Genomic DNA, 16,517 nt, shown 5'->3' with positions numbered 1-16,517 from the left:
TTGAAAACCCTGTATTTTTTTTTTTAGAATGCTTTTCTTCCCAATTAGATGTTTTACTGGAAAACATTTTGCAGCAGAAATTATGTTCCTGTGTCGTTCTTCCAAAAGACATAGTGAAAGTTGTGAGGCCACTTAGTGTCTGAAAAACTGAATGAATTGGTTTTATGTGCAAGATTAGATTGCCCAAATTATATAGAAATTTTTATGTTAATTATTAAGCTCAAGGATGTAATTAATGCTTTGAAACATTCGTTCTATGCTTCCATATATGTAAATGTAAGCTTTCACACAGTGAACACACTAAATTAGAAATATGCCTGCCATCCATGCTTTTTGCGCGTTAAAGGAACTTGCATGCTTTTGCATGTTTAGGAAATTGCCTTTTATTCTGTTTATACGGCATAATTTTCTCATGTATACTAGTAGCTACAGTGTACTGAGGTTGAGTGCCAAGGCAAGGGACCCGGAAGTTTTACGGGAATAACTACCCAAAATTACTGTGGATGGATCTGGCAGAGGGAGCGGTTCAGGAAGCGCACTGAAACTTGGAAATTGATGTTCAGTGTGACCGCAGCATTCTGGAGTGAGGGTCTGTGCTGGAAGGAAACTATGAAATATGTTAGCAACTAGTCAAACATTGTTTTAACCCCAATGAGTGCTTTTAATGGTGCATAATGGGAAAGGACAACCTGTGACATCGATGCGAGCCTTCCGACTCTAAAGTTTGCTCTATGCATTCCTCTGCGTCATTTCATCAATGGCAACAGAGCAGGCGTGTACCCAGTAATTTCTTTCAGGGGGGGGGGGGGCAACCATAGGTCTCTTTCCTATGCAAATTAGGGGGGGGTACCTTTATTATACAAATATGAATAATGCCCACCATTCACCATAAAGACACATAAACCCGAAAAGAGAAATGAAATTAAGGTGCATCTCACAGGTAGGCCTGTGAAATGCACTTCTACTTTACATGGCAAACAAGGAACCACATCAAATGGACTCACGCTGGAAAGAACCACAGGAAGAACACTGCCAAGAACAAGTAAACAAGTGAAAATGTAAATTAAAGATTTCTATAGTAGAATACATAGCAACCATGGCACATGAACCACGCGGGGTTGTGTTACTTAGCCAGCCAATCACAAAAGCAAACAAAATCAACGTCATGTGGCCTTTTCAACAATGCGTTGTGCTTGATAGATCCGGAGAGCCTGCTGTTCTTGAAGAGCCTTTTCATTGGCGGAAGCAATGAGGTGTGCAACAGACACGGACAAAGTGTATGGAGTCTGAGCATTTCACTCTTCAAAAGTCTGCGGTACAGTTCATTTCACCGCTGAACCCGTTTTACTCATGAAACTTCACTGCCAACTGCACTGAAACTTGAAAACAAATAGTTGCAGCAAAGCAAGCATTTGATAATTTTCAGTTCAATAAAGAATTCGACTTTTGCCATTATACTTTAATAGGCGAGGGAAAATGTATAAAATTACGCGCTAATAATTTTATTTTTGTGGTTACTGCCTTATTTGCCTAACAGGAAAAGTTTGAAGTATCAATTATTTGCAGCCTCACAGAGGAACAGTGGCTGGCAGTTATGAGGCCATGGGCGGAGCTTCGCTGCATACTTAGGTTGCATCCGACTATAGTTGCGTTTTTTGAATTACCTCTAGAAGAATTATAGAGAAATATGTATTTGCGGAACAATCACATTTCTTTTAGATCCCTCGTTTACTACTCTACCAAGTGCCAGAACTGACTCTTATTGTTATTTGGGAAGTTGTGTAACGATGCGTGGCCGCCAGTCCCGTGCAACTGCATAGAGCGCAGGACACTGGGGTTCTAGACATGCTGCACCCACTGTGAAAGGTTAGAAAAAAGCCCACATAAGCACAGCAGAGAAGTGGCAACATCAGGCGGTTTGACTGGTAGCTGTAGAAGCGTCATTCAAGACACACGGAATTGTTCCCTACTTCTGGTGGCGTTTACTCTACTTCTTTTTTAAATAAAAAGATGTTTATCCATAATTATTTTCATAAACGGTTAAATTTGTTAATTTTTGCTTTATTTTCCTCTTTGGCTGTTGCCTTGGCTCTCTCTCTTAGTAGATTGTTTAATTTCTCAGCTCCTTATGACTCTTGTTTCCAGTTGCCAATTTTGCACGAAAAGTGCTGTACAATTAGGGAAAAACCAGATGAGGTTACGCATGAGTCATATTGCTTATGGGTTTAAGGGTTATTGCAGGGTTTCATGATTGACGCTGTTTCGCATTATTTTATCTTCCACTTTATCTAACCCATATCGCGGGTATATTGTTTCAGCTTGCCAGCGTTGCGGCGAGCCGCCACGCGAGGAAATAATGAAGCAAAGGGAAAAGTTAAATGCAATTGGTGTTTTCTCTGACTGCAACTCGTTCCACGAGCATACAGACCAGCTGACTAAGAAATGAATCCCTTTCCTGGTCCATGTATCAGTCTAAACAAAGAAGGTTGAACTAACGAAGCAACAGCGATGCACGTGACTGTTGAATAGATGGTGAAAACTAAAGGCATCTTGAATTCATCACACAGGCACCGAATCTATGAGAAAACTGGCCTTCACACCCCAAGAAATGCCGATAACTACCATCATCCAAATGGAGTGAAAAGGGCAGCAAAATGGCAGCTCAATAGCTGTAAAATATCAAAATTCATTTGGTGATGCTTTAGGAATGTGTGAGGAGTGGTGGCGAGGAGGGGGCGGGCAGGGCTCCCACCACCTGGGTTCGTGCCTGCAAGAGAGGAATACTTAATGTGTTGGAACGAGCTTAAATGGAACCTGGCCTTTACACAAGCAAAATAGTCTTGCAAATCACCAGATGCTAACTGTGAAGGCCTGCAGTTACCATGCTGATAGTGCAAAACAAGCTGACAAGAATTAAAATCAGAAGGAGACAAGGTACCTATGAATCTTGAGAATTTTTAGCTCTGCTCATGTTTTTTGTAAGCACTGCCGGCATTTCAATTTTTTTTTCTCTGGACACGTGTTATTGCATTTCCTTTAAGTACCAACAAGCATATGAGCAACATTATTCAAAAGACTAGCGCAAAATAGAAGGGCATTTTCTACAATAGCACTTTCTACAATAGCATTTTCTACAATAGCAATAGCACTTTCTACAATTATTCTTAACATAGTTGGTTATTCAATGAACTGCCAAGATTGCATGACTTTTTATAAGACTCCATTTTATAGAAAGGCATATTTATCGGAAGAGCACATCTTTATGATGCTGGATGGTGGTGACATGCTTAACGGACGCAGGAGAACAGTTCATTACAAATGTGGTGGAGTATGAAATAGTTTTGATAGTCAAGCACTGTTATTGTACATGTCTATAAACTAGGTTTTACTGTATTTCTTTTTCTTTCTTTTTTGCACAATATGCCTAATGACAATTCTCTATTTCAGTAGACTCTGTTTCTATGCTGAAGTGCATGGAACTGCTACACTTTTATATACACCCTTTCGGTTGTATTTTGACCCCAAACAATAATCATCATCTGTGTCGCCCGTATTTCCTTTCTTTAACACTGCGAGCTCGGTACTTCCTAGTCACGAACGGATGCGCTTTATAAGCTTGACAAAGCATTCTCGACAGGAAACCACAGAGTTTTCAAGGGAGGAAACGCAAGCAATGCAGACGACGATTGTCGTTATGGGACAAGATAAGCTCCAAAGGGTGTAAACTTTTTTTAAGAGAGTAGACCTGTGTCACACGGCCACTTTCGATCTCGATCAAGTCCCATCCGCATCGAAATTCACTACCCCGATGGCTTCCCTCCCGCAGATGCCTCAAAGGAGCCATTCACGACTGAGAAATTCTATCGCGATCGAAAGTGTGTCCTACACTCCAAAGGGTGTAACTTTGCCTGAGAGTGTAAGCTCTAAGAAAAGTTTACACCCTTTGGAGTATATATTTGCCACAACAATAATTGTCATCTGTCTTGCCCGCATTTCCTTGAAAACGCTGCGCTCGTTACTTTCCTGTTGGGAATGCTATGTCATGCTGATAACGTGCATGCTGTTCGTTACTGGAAAGTACCGGGCTCGCCGCGTTAGAGGAAATGCGTACAAAACAAATGACGATTATCGTTGTGTGGCAAATATACACCCCAAAGGGTGCAACTGTTTTTAGAGTGTAAGAGTGACGATTATTGTTGTGTGGCAGAGATAACCCTTTGGAGCGTACCTCTGCCACACAACGATAATCGTCATCTGCCTTGCTTGCGTTTCCTTTCTTCAAAGCGCCGCGCCCGCTACTTTCCAGTCGGGAATGCCATGTCATTCTGATAACGCGCATGCCGTTCGTTACAGGAAAGTACCGGGCTCGCCGCGTTAAAGACAGGAAATGCGGACAAGACAGATGACGATTATCGTTGTGACAAAAGGGTGTAATTATGCTTAAGAGTGCATGCTAGCCACCATACCTTTACGATAAACATATCTTCTCTGTAAAAAAAAAAAAAACTAAAAAGTTTAACACAGCGATTTTTAGTAAAAAAAAGTTCGTCTGGCAACAACAACAAAAAGTCGCTTCCAAAGATTGTGCGCATGTATAGCCAAGCCGATCCATGCCTAAAACTTCCCAAAATGGCCGACTGCATCGTCAACATCGTTAATACACACTAAGCGTTCACTTGATTTTTCGCTGCATTGGAAATGCAAGCGGTTAATTTCGCCGAATGAACTGTCTCGATGCTTTACAGCGCCCGTCTCGTGCTTCTGAAAAGAGCTTGCGGTATTGGCGTGAACAGACAGGCAAGTGGACGTCTTTATTCTACAGTTATTGAACCGTTACTTATCGATACATCTTGAAGTTAGCCTACAAGCTGTCGTTAAAAGTTCCGTCTTTCAGTAGACCTTGTGCAGCGTACTTTCAGCTCAGTGCGAAATTCTTGACTGCGTTCTCGAGTTTTGTTTAACGGTAATGAGAAGGAGTTAGATAATGCACAGAGGCAAGGTTTTGTCTGGTCTTGCAGAAGTCCCAGGTGCATTTTCCGCCGCGTACACTGTCGCAATCGTTACACGTCTGAGGAACCAGACTGGCGGCGCATAGGTAAAGCCGGCTGCCAGTGCAAGCCACAGTCCCCTACCTTGTCGCTATAAAAAGGAAATTTGTGCGTGTACTAAGCGTACGCAACGTTTGTTTGTTTAGTATAATTTGGCGGTGCCTCCAGCAGACAAAATGTGGATCCCGTACTGCTCCGTCGGTTTGGGCTCGGCAATGCCTCCGCGTTATGGTGTCAAGATAGGCTTCTAGACACCATATCCGTGTGGCGGGCGCGTTTAAGAGGAAGCTTTAGCTCGGGTGTTCCGATCTAAATACATGTAAACGGAGTATTCGTTTTTCTCGGCAACCACTGCACCAAATTTGACGAGGTTCGTTACATTTAAAACAAAAGCTTAGAATCTAGAATTTCTGCATGGTACACAAAAGCAAAGCGGGGCATGGTGCTTTCAGTGCCAATTTTTTATAAAACGTAGTTTTCCATTATAAAGGGGACTGTAATGCGATGTCTTGAAGTAAGGGGTTGTCTTATATTCAGAGTCAACTTATGTTTCAATATGAACGAAATTTCTTTTAACGAAATTTACCCCTGCTGTTTAGTTCCATATTGTGCGTAGAAGCAACAGTGCGTGCACTTTCAGCTGCTCAGTTTCTCTTCACTGCTGCTCTCATTTTGTAGAGTTCATCACTTGTGCATGTGCAACACATTGGCGGAGGCAATACGAACTGCATTTCTCGCTAGCTGGACAAATCGGAATGGCAATGCATCTTGGAGAACAAGACTCGAATTGTGAAAGTCTGGTGGTAAGTCTGAAGTAATATATTTTCATTTATATTTGGTGTCAACTTTCCATCGCAAACTTTCTATCCTATTGAAGAAACATTTAGCCCCGTTTGGCCTGTTTTTTGAGGGCCTTACATCAGGCCCCCTAGCAAGATTTAGTTTACACTGCAATTTAAAGCTTCTTGAGACCCGAATACAGCCATGGGACATAATTACTTTTCAAGGTGATTATTGCCGCTTGGCATGTTACGAACATGAAAGATGTTATTTTTTTTAAATAATAACACAGTTTTAAATAACTGGCATCCTTTTTAAATATCACAGTCACGTAGGCAGGCTAAGAGCTGCATCTCCAACAAGTAAACATCTCATGTTCGCTATGGTAAAAACTGCATTTCATTGCCTGAACGCAGAGGTGAAGATGGAGAGATGGAGTTATGTGTAGTAGACTGTTACTTTGCTGCTGCATCCTGGATTTTCATGCATTAATGAGGAATTCAACAGACTTCAAGGTTGATTCCTGCTGTCTGTGACAATGCAGAGGTCTAGGTCAATTTAGAGTGAAATTTCTTGAAAGTAGATGAGAAGAATATGAGTGAACCACTTTTGACAGTTCCACATGCATTGGACTTCATATCCACAATGAATGTTTTGAGTAATGACTTCAGACTTCTCGCATTGCTTTACCGAAATAATCTTTTAAACTGGTTTATTATAAGAGGAGACAGAAGAAATTGAATGCCCTCTTAGCATACCACCATGAGGTGAGCATGACTGCCAACAGAGACACTCTCTCCCTCTACCTGGAGTAGCATCCGCAAGCGATGTTCCTTCCTTGCCTTGTCACATACTTGAGCCGAAGAACCACATCGGGTTCACGTGATTAGCACCACCCATTTTTTTTTTCTTATCCAGTTTTGTTGGGTGGCAAATTTTCCACCATGGCATTGCGCATTCTGAATTGGGCGATTTACTGAAGTAATGCGTCATGGTGAGCGACACTTTTCAGACTGTGTTTTGCGTCGCACTCTTTGTTTGTGTTGCCTTGACCCTGGCTGGGTGTCGCACTTTCTCGAAAGGGAGGAAAGTGGTGTTTCATTTGAAATTTCAGCTGTCTCTATGACATGCACAGATTTGTCATGAATACCTGTGTCATGTGCTGCAAGGCTGTAAACTTAAGAACAGCATTAAATATGTTCCATTAGTGGTGAATGCAACGCATACTTATCTTTTGCGCTCAAAGAAAATGTGAACAGTGTACAGTGCTCCCACTTCTGCGTCAGTCTGATAAAAAGGCCAACAAAGAGTGATACTGCACTAAATCAAGTATCTTGAAATTTGTAGACATCCTAGGGATGCTTCTGCAGCAGACATGATTGACCAGAGAGGTTAACAATGTACAGCTGCTTGCGGTGACCAAATGCACAGCACCATCAGCTTTGTGCCATGCTATAATTCTATCAAAACTGCCTAAAATTCTTGCAGCTTTTTAGGAAAGGATTAGTGGCACATAACAGTGTGCCTTTTTTTCCAGTTTTTTTTAATGTATATTTTGCTCCCACGTAGCTGATGCGACTCAAAGGTTTATAGTCCTGAAAGCTTGTTTGCTTTGTTATGAATGTTACCAAAAACGTCCGTGTTCAAGCTTACCCCTGCCCACACCGAGCGCAGACCCAGTGAGTTTATTTAGTATAGAAAGCTAAAACAATGTAGTGGCAGCACTATTGTTATGAATCTGTCGTAATGATAGATGTTGCTGATTTTATGTATTGCTTGTTTTCATCACTCAGGATATCACCCAAAATGCTAGGAGGTGAAAAAAAAAGATGTATATAATGTTCACAAGATATGGTTATGTGATGAGTAGGGACTGGGTGCTGGCAGCCGATTGAGGGAACGAGCTCGCCTGCGGATCTTGCAACCACAAGAGAGAGGTTCAAGTAGATTTTATCGCATAAAAGTGCAACAAGTGACTAGAAAAAAAAAAGCCTGAGCATGTCATCAAAAGATACCGTTGGGAACAAAAGTCTATGAATCTACACGCACCATGATATACCCAATTTTTTTTCTTACTTGCCATGTTGGCATACACTGGTCCACAGTAAAGTTGCAGAATGGGGCACGGCCCTCCATTTCATTCCTACTTGACAGAGTTGAGATCTCTTAATTCCACTCTTTTTAACTCCTCAGAATGCGAAGAGTTGTACCATTCCTCCAACTTTAAATGAAATTCTTACTATAGTTGTTTACTAGTTGTGCCTTACAACAAAAAATTTATTTTTGAAGTTCTAACAACATTGCAAATAATGTTATACTTTTTTCACGAGAACAAATTCGCTTTGTGACCTTTTACTTTTGCAGTACGTTGCTAGCTGTATAATCTCTCTCAAATCTACTCTTTTTGACGGTACATACATGTTACCTGCGCAAGTTTAATTCATGAATAATGTGATTGCAGAATATATTCAGTAATGTTAATCTATAATGGCATCAGTTGGGCAGATGTAGTTGGAATGAAACGGGCACACAGTCCTGTAGCGCTAAACCTTCACTTAGAATAAGACTGCAAAAACAGGTATTTTTGCCAATTACTCTAAACTAGACTAGGCCAAATTTGTTTACATTTATAAGTTTTTACTGAATACTGGCTCTCTCAGTATCTGCCTATAGGTGACTACCTCTGCCATAGTACTTGCCAACAAAATGGTATTCTACATATTGTGAAATTCTGAACTCCTGGAAACTGTTCCATGGACGAGCTTTAATTGCACTTAAACACTATCTTTTAGTTGCCAAGAATGATTCTATTTAGCAAGAGCATGCTTGGACTGACAGAAGGATGGAGGCCAAAAAAGTTACTGCCCTTCCACTGCTGTGAAGCGGGGTGCAAGCGAAGCTTGGGATCTGCGGCACTTTGTAACGCCTCACGGCGAGGTCGGCACGTCATTGTCGACCTCTTTTTCGAGCGAGTTCCTGGTGGCATCAATCAAACACTGCCTGTTCTTTGGCCAAACGCACAACACGTGGCCTGATCCCACTGCCATTCCTTCAACGCAGCCTGCTCTTCGGCAGAACAGACCAAACGCGGCCTCCCCATCTGACTGCTGGGCCTGAACTGGTGTGGGAAACTGCAGGTGTCAGGCGAGCGAACACACCCTTTCCCTCCTCTGGAGGAAGGGTACGCCCATGATTGGCTCATGCCTTGCGCGGCTTCTACTTACCCTCCTTAAAGGCAGTGTCTGATGAACTGACAGTGGCCGAATCGGTTAGCGTGGTGGTCTCGCAACCCGGGGATCGGTGGTTCGAATCCGCAGCCTGATAAGCAATTTCTATTTTTCCGCAGCTTGGGTTTTTTCGTGCAGTAACACCGACACCAGTGAGGCAATACAAGCTTCTGTTAAAAAGGTCGCAAATGGTTGCATCTTATGCCAGTTCCTGTTGATGTGGACATTCACAATGTTATTTTTCACTGTCAGAGGTATCCTTGAAGAAAAAAGGGGGGGGGTGTCAACAAAGTATCAACACTACAGAAGCAACATCGACGTACATGGTAGCTGAAATAAATTGATGATTAAATGTTGATTATGCTGTCATGTACGACGCACAAATTAAGGTGATGGATCTGGCGAGCTTCAAGATCACGTGTCAGCACTCTCATTGGCTTGTTGAGCATGTGCAGCGTCGGTAAGATTAGCATTTTTTCTCTTCAGTGTTGACTGCTGCATTGTGACGTGGTGGAGCATTGCCATTACGTATCCCCTCACAAACTATGAGCTACCAAGCTGCACTGAGACCAGTGCACCAGTTTCACGTCTGTGCGCACTCAAGGATGACAGCGCGCATGCATTGTTGGATCTGGAGGACAATTCCAGTTGCTGTCCCCCAGATTTTGGACCTTGCCGTTGGGTGCGGGAGTTGGCCGAGGTTGAGGAGAACTTTGAGATGAAAACTGGAGCTTTATTTACATTATTTACATTGAGAGTACAAAGAAATTAAGTCATAAAGTCATTACGGGCCGGCAGCAACTCAGACGCTGCGGCCCGTGACAAGAAGCTTGAAAGAAATGAATGAAGGAATGCTCTGGTGCTCCCAATCTCTGGCTTTTAACCCCTTCGGTGTCTCGAAGTCACGTCACGTTCGGCCAATCAGCGAGCCCGCTCAGGTGGCGTCATTTTCGGCCAATGGTAGGTGCCCGTGCAAGTGCAAGTCACATTCGGCTCAGAGGGTCGCTCCTTGGGCTCCAGTTGTCGGAGGGACTACTTGTCTGCGGTATTGCCTTCCTGGTCTGCAACTGCCGCCACAAAGGTGGACGGGGGGGATTGCTCCCAGGGCTTCACGGTGCATTACGGCCATGGTTGCCTCGCGGCTTGCAAGCACCGTCACAATAGGCGGAGACTGGTTGTCTTCGAGCGACCTTTCAGAGCTGCAAAGCAGCTTTGCTCGGGACCTACGTTACCTGGAACCGTGCTAGGCTCCCGCTACACTTTCAGGAAGAGTCAAGCAGTGGGTTTGGACATGCCGCGCCTCGGGAATGTGGTAGATGTGCTTCTGCGCTCCTTAATTAGGTGTGGCGCGATTCGATGTGGTCTGGTGAACTCGAAGTAGGCTCAGGAAAACGTCCCATATCTAACAGCATGCGCACTCAAATGTGCATACATACAAATTCTTGATTACATCTCTCATTGTACTGTTACACTAAGGTACGTTTTAATACTGCATAAAATTACTGCTTAATTTGCATATCACCTAGCATTAATTATAAAAAATTCAGCATGTGCATCATATAGCCGGCTATAAAGAAAAAAAAGTTACAGGGCTCCTTCCAACACATCATGCTACGTTTCGCAAGCTGTTCCAACAATGAAATAGATGATTGCACAATGGTGGCCGCTTTTCATAAGTTAGCATCGCTGGAATACATCCGTGTTAGTGGCAAAGCATACAAATTTGGTTTCGTGTCTTGGTGAACTGTGCAAGCTATTTCCGGCCCAAATTTCTTTTTAAAGAGTTGCACGCATTCATCATCCTATTTTAAAGTTCAATTCAGGATGAAGGCGCCTCCCTGCAATCTCCAATTATCATTGTCTTGCACTAGCTGATGCGAACTTGTGCTTTCAAATTTCATCCTTGATGGAACTTCCCTTCCCTTGGCACCCATTCTGCGACTCTAATGGTCCACTGGTTATCTACCCTATGCATTATATGGCCTGCCCAGATTCATTTTTTCCTCTTAATGTCTACTAGAATATCGACCATCCCCGTTTGCTCTTTGATCCACACCGCTCTCTTCCTGTCTCTTAACATTTATCATTGCATTGCTCTTTGTGCGGTCCTTAACATGTTCTCGAGATTCTTTGTTAACCTCCAAGCTTATGTGCCATACTGCATGCTTAGAAGAACGTGTCTACCAAGTTGACATTTTCAAATTCCCTGATTTTTTCAGGTTTTCGCGAAGTTTCACAGAACTTTGTTTTATGTCAAGATGGGCTAACACCATGTCACCTGATGCTGTCACTCTCTGGTAAGCATTTTAAAAAAATAAAAACAACAATCCAGTTTGAACAGTAAGGAGTAGTGTTTATTTTATTCAAAATAGAAAACTGAAAAGAGGGGTTTGTAAAATGCACAGCTACTAAAATATCTTCGAAAAAAACTTGGTGCCTTTTTACTCTGTGAAGGATGACCAGCGAAGCTGTGTATGTGGGCCCCTTAATGGTGAACTGCACCTCCGCCGCGGGTCGGCCTGGTATTGCACTACCTATGGGATTGGCCCGTGTGTGGGGAGTGCTTAAAGCCTGCTTCATCTCCGCCGCAGGTTGGACTGGCATTTCACGACCTTCGGGATCAGCCCACATATGGGGAGTGCTTAAGGCCTGCTTCACTTCTGCCTCGGATCCGCCTGATATTGCACTATCTTCAGGATCGGCCCACCGTATGAAAAATTGTTGGTCTATGCGCGGATGCGATCCGCCAGATCCTAGCCATAGACAGCTTTGCTGTAAAAAAAGTGGTCTAGCTCACGGCAAATAGAGTCGAACATATTAAAATGCGAATAAAAAGAGATGCTGTTAGGAATGGCCGTATGGGGTGGCAACGTGCCAGCTATTTCAGCCCGCTGCACGTGTTCCAATCCAACCAGATGGGGCGCACTTCAGAGAACTGCGGATAACCGGCAGCCACGTGGCGCGGGGTCAGCTCAGGAATGTGGTACTTGACCGAGCAGAGTTCTACGAAGCCCTCTGACGTCGGCTCCGGACCTTTACACCTGTGTGTGTGCGGCACTGAAACCTGTGCAACACGTGTTTGTGAGCCCTCCTCCAAAAGGGCGGGTCATCTACGGTGATGTCGAACGATGACTGGACGAACGTTTCCGTTCACTGGGAATCAAGGGGGGAACAAGTGCTTATAAGCAGCGTCTGCCGGCTGCTAGGGTGTGCTTGTCGTCATGAGCTGAGTGCTCGTAAGCTGTTTGCTGTGCGTCGTCTTGCGTGCTCCATGTGGGAGTCACGCTAGACTGGCGATGTATATCATGTTTTAAATATAAATCCTGCAAATAAACCCTGTCGTCCCAAGGTCCTCCCGACAACTACGACCACTCCAATCCCGATAATGCATACAAAAGCAAATAGAGCTATTTGTATCAACTGATCGCAAGCTCATTGGTATTATGCCCGAGCTTTGTCACAAGTGAGATTCTCCAAACAACTGGAAAGTCAACCTCAACTGTCCTGACATACTCTCAGCCTGTGCATGCCTCAGTGTTGCGTTTCACTGCTTTAAGGGGTTTATTTTGGTTTGGATGTGGGTAACCTGCATCTCAGCGTCAGCCAACACTTTGCTTTTTGAGCTCAAGCTCCTTCAAAGAGGCGGTGGCACTGTTCCTTTCCTGGTCATTCCTCAATGCAATGGTCTTTCCTATTCTTGTCCTGGCTTTGATTAAGGCCATTTCAAATCTGCAGTTGCAGCACATTCGGAATGCGGATCAATGGTGAATATCTCAGCAACAGTGGGGACAAATTATTAGTGATTGAGGACCTTAACCAAAAAAGTGTTAGTGGGTTTGAAGAATAATATGCAGAAGACAATGTTCAAGAATTCACATCACCAGTCAGCCTTTAGAGTCTGTACAGGAGTAATTTTACCTAGGTCAGTTGCTCGCAAGGGACCCTGACCATGAAAAGGAAATTTACTTAAGAATAAAAATGGGTTGGAATGCATATGGCAGGCATTACCGAATCATGGCTGGGAGCTTACCACTGTAATTGAAAAGAAAAGTGTACAATTCTTGCATTCTACTAGTGCTAACATATGAGGCACACATTAGAATCGGGTAAAAACCGTAATTAAATGTTGTAATATACGGTTCTTGCTTGAAAAGTTTCCTAGGGCAGGCATAAATGGGAGTTGTCGACACGCGATCACAGGTGTTGAATGCATACATTGTTTCCTAAGCATTGCCGAGGTAGACGTGCTGCCACTAAAGGGGTCGTTATTGGGTTCACCATAGGGGTCAACAGCGAGTCATTGCTCAAGTTCAAACTATCCCGCGAAGGCCAATTTTACAATGAAAATAAGAGATTCGGGACTGTAGAAATGTATGACCGCCGGCCAGGATTGAATTACCCGGAGTCAAATTAACAGAAGTCGACTGTACCATACGGCAGTGGACTTTGCAGCAAGAATGTATCTCCTACTACACATAGCAGAATATTGGCATGCTGCAGTGCTCAGTGGCTGCAGAACAGTAGACTCCTATTAATTTGATCCCGGCTTAAAGTCCCAGCCGGCACACGTGCATTTCTATAGGTCCAAACTTTAGTTATTTTGATACTAGAATAGGCCTTCACCCAATAATTCCAACTTGAGCAGTCAGCATGCATGCTGACCCCTACAGTGAACCCAATAAGCGACCCCTTTGGTGACATACCTTAGAGGACAGTAGATGTGTTAAACGGACTTTATCTCCTGCTGGAAATGCCTATTTTTTGCCCGCCCAGGAGGAGCTCCCAGCAATAATCACAGATCAAAACGTCTGATTGCGGTATTTACCCATTTCTAATGTGTCGTGCTTAACTAAACTTCCTTGGCGATTTTCGTATGCTTTACCGCATAACACGGATGTACTGCGGCGAAGCTCACTTTGGAAAACTGGTTGCAATGCGCAACACATCAGACCCTTCTCCATTTTTTTAAATAAAAATTGTGTGCGCATTTGATTTCTCTTTCATTTTAGGGGCTTTTGTCCTTTCTATGCTAGTTTACACTTTGGACACACAGACAGCGGGCGTGTGTTTCACTTTGGGGCATGTTAGAATCTGTACGTAAACCATGGCAAATAAATCAGTCGTGTGTGTCGGCATTTCTTCTGCACCTTCTTAAATTTGACCCACCAGATAATTCAGTCTGTCTCGTCGGTCCTGTCACAGTCGAATTAACGGAATGAAGTCAACTGCATTTTGCTTGCTGCTCAGACGTATGAGCTTGAATAAAGAACATGACACACAGGACATAAGGAGACAAATGAAGTGCTGCAACATTTGCCAACTGCATTAAGATTGTGATAAAATGTCAAATCGCATGTGTTGAACTCAGTAGGTTGGTTTTCCTTCTTGAAAAAGTGTTGCAGAGTGCCTGTTAAGGATTCACTGAATGATGCTGTCAAACTGTCCACAAGGCTGCCAAAAAATTATTCTTAATACAACCCTTTCATGGACACAGCAAGGTAACAAATTGTTTTGTGTGTGAAGCATTAAGAGTATATTCGTGATCAGATATTGTTCTTAAAAAGTGAACTTTGAAAGCAAACAAGCATTATGTATGAATAAAAAAAGTGGGAGATATATGTCTCACTGTCTAGATACACTATATTTATCAAGGAGACGGTTACATGATCTAGTCACCCGCTTCTACCTTCTCATGGCTGCCTGTAAAATGGTAAGAAGCAGCATGTGCATGTTTGCATGCTTTTGTGGTTTTTACTGGACAGCCTTTACGCCAGCAGCATATTTTGTGATTACCCATTCCGGTGGTCGGTCACATCAAGATGTTGGGCATGACAATAGAGGTGAACGGCTCGAACACCATCGCAGTCGCTGAGCTCACCACGAAGGCTGAGAACGCCACACGCCTTCTGAGACGAGTAGCCAACCGGCATCACGGGCTCAAGGAGGACAGCCTGCTTAGACTTGCACAGGCCTTTGTAATCAGTCACTTCATGTACATTGTGGCCATGCACTATTGGTCCAAAGTGGAGAGAGACTAGCTTGAAACGCTCCTGCGTAAGGTCGCCAAGAGAGCCATGGGTCTACCCATGCACACAAGCACTGGACGCATTAAGCATGTACAACACGCCGAGCGACATAGCGGAGGCACAGGAACGGGCACAGATCACCAGGCTGTCCAGCACACTTGCGGGCAGGTGGATCCTACGAGAAATTGGTGTTGCGCTTCGGCAGATCGAGTGTAACAGCCACGGGCTTACACCCGACAAGAGGAAAATGATCAGGGCAGCCCTTCTGCCCAGAAATATGAACCCAGAGCACAACATCGACAGAATACTTGGTCGAGCCAAAGCACTCCTCCGACAGGCAGCTGCCTCCGGGCAAGCATGCTGCTTTACAGACGCAGCTAAATATCCTGGCAAACGAGCCTATGTAGCAGCGGTGGTCAACAAAGATGGCATGGTCATCAACGCGTGCACGGTCCGCACTGATAGTCCTAAGGTGGCCAAGCAGGCGGCCATCAACCTTGCACTTCTAGAATTCTGTCCTTCGAAACCGGGAGCATATCCTGGACCGTCGGCAGAATACTTGGTACTCATCACCTCACCCCACACTATGTCAACTGGTTCCCGGCACACATGGGACCATTCCTCCAATGGCTGCTCCCTAACCTCAACGAGACAGCACACGAGACCGCACGAGCTCTAACTCACCGTGCGAGCCCGGACTCCCTCTCGGCAGGATGGGCAAGCGAGCGCGATCCCCTCGTCACTTACAACGATCTCACCCAGCATTATAAGTTAGTCAAGAGAACCGTGCCGCTACCGCACAAAGCACTCAATAAAGCACAAGAAGTCACGTACAGGTCGCTTCAGACAGGCACCTACCCATGCCTGGCGTTCCTGCACAAAATCTTTCCGGATGCACACCCTCACAATGCGAGTCGCTACTGTAAGGATATAGCTAGCCTTGATCACATGCTCTGGGCTTGCCCCCTGGCGCCGGAACCACAGGGGTGAGTGGGACCGAGCTCTACACAGCTCGGACCTTGAAGCACAGCTCTGGGCTGTCCATCAGGCCCGCGAGGCAGCGGAGAGGCATGGCCTCTGTCCCGACGTGGGAGCGGCCCGCTGCATAGTAATCGCGCGTACCGACGGACCTCAAGAAAGTTATCCATCCATCCATTATCACAGCAGTTGTCAGAAAACATTCTGCAGGGAACAGCTAAAACACTATGCATTTCTCATTATAGTGCTATTTTGTGTGCGTGAGTTTAATAAATAGATAATTTGCAGGTGTGTGTATGGCAAATTGAGATGCTAACTTCACCAAAATCATAAAAGCACACAGCACTCTACTTAAAATAATCTGAGCATTTGGCCACTGTTGTGTCACTAATGTGCACTGTCCTAGCCGTCTTCATTACCAAGCAGAAATACAACCAACAAACTATTTTTCGGGTATG

The 16,517-nt window shown here is 44.2% G+C and overlaps 2 long non-coding RNA genes across 2 annotated transcripts in view; both read left to right on the top strand.

The window, feature by feature from the left end:
- The window catches only part of LOC140217438 (uncharacterized), a 45,631-nt gene that overhangs the window by 10,479 nt on the left and 18,635 nt on the right, over nt 1-16,517 (top strand). The window lies entirely within an intron of this gene.
- LOC129386695 (uncharacterized) lies at nt 3,962-13,778 on the top strand. Its single transcript, XR_011894017.1, has 4 exons — nt 3,962-4,797; nt 5,727-5,851; nt 11,275-11,352; nt 11,971-13,778. It is a non-coding gene; the product is annotated as an uncharacterized lncRNA (long non-coding RNA).

This window comes from Dermacentor andersoni, chromosome 4 (assembly GCF_023375885.2).
Source record: "Dermacentor andersoni chromosome 4, qqDerAnde1_hic_scaffold, whole genome shotgun sequence".
NCBI classification, from domain to species: domain Eukaryota; kingdom Metazoa; phylum Arthropoda; class Arachnida; order Ixodida; family Ixodidae; genus Dermacentor; species Dermacentor andersoni.
This window is presented reverse-complemented; position numbering and strand designations above follow the sequence as displayed.